The sequence below is a fragment of the Cyprinus carpio genome, unplaced genomic scaffold (assembly GCF_018340385.1).
Source record: "Cyprinus carpio isolate SPL01 unplaced genomic scaffold, ASM1834038v1 S000002828, whole genome shotgun sequence".
In the NCBI taxonomy this organism is placed as follows: domain Eukaryota; kingdom Metazoa; phylum Chordata; class Actinopteri; order Cypriniformes; family Cyprinidae; genus Cyprinus; species Cyprinus carpio.
The window spans coordinates 956-1,504 of record NW_024875539.1 but is presented as its reverse complement, the minus strand read 5'-3'; the positions used below and the strand labels follow the sequence as shown (position 1 = coordinate 1,504).

The 549-nt window shown below is 48.5% G+C and overlaps 1 non-coding gene across 1 annotated transcript; it reads left to right on the top strand.

Annotated features, from left to right (window-relative positions):
- Positions 1 to 133: 133 nt before the first annotated feature.
- On the top strand, positions 134 to 204 carry trnag-ucc. Its single transcript has one exon. It is a non-coding gene; the product is annotated as a tRNA-Gly (tRNA).
- The last annotated feature ends 345 nt before the right edge of the window (positions 205 to 549 follow it).

Sequence of the window (549 nt, the reverse complement as noted above, 5' to 3'; positions counted from 1 at the left end):
AAGCCTTTTACTAAAGATTTCCGTGGAGAAACTTTTGCGAGTGATCTGTATTTTTGGGGGCTCTGCTCACAGCAGAGCTACACCACAATGTCAAAAGCAGAATGAATTTGGCCGTCTGCAAACGCGCCGTCCTGCGTTGGTGGTATAGTGGTGAGCATAGCTGCCTTCCAAGCAGTTGACCGGGTTCGATTCCCGGCCAGCGCATTTCCTTTGGCTCAGGCTGATGTTGAAGCAGAACTCCTTCTGTGACTTCTGGCTGCATCAAAAACTTTTGGATGGGTCGTTCGGCAGAAGAAAGGATCTAGCTCTCCCCGTCGGGGAATCGAACCCGGTCTTCCGCGTGACAGGCGGAGATACTGTCCACTATACTAACGAGGAGTTGCGCATCTAGAAGTTCTCCCCAGCCAACGCAACTGCTACGACATCACTAAACAAAGCATGGCTTTTTCTTATGCTGACCCAGCCCTTACACCATAAAAAACCGGATGGACCCATCATCAGCTAAATTCGCTTAACTTTTCGAACGGTACACTCTTTTTTTTTTTTTTT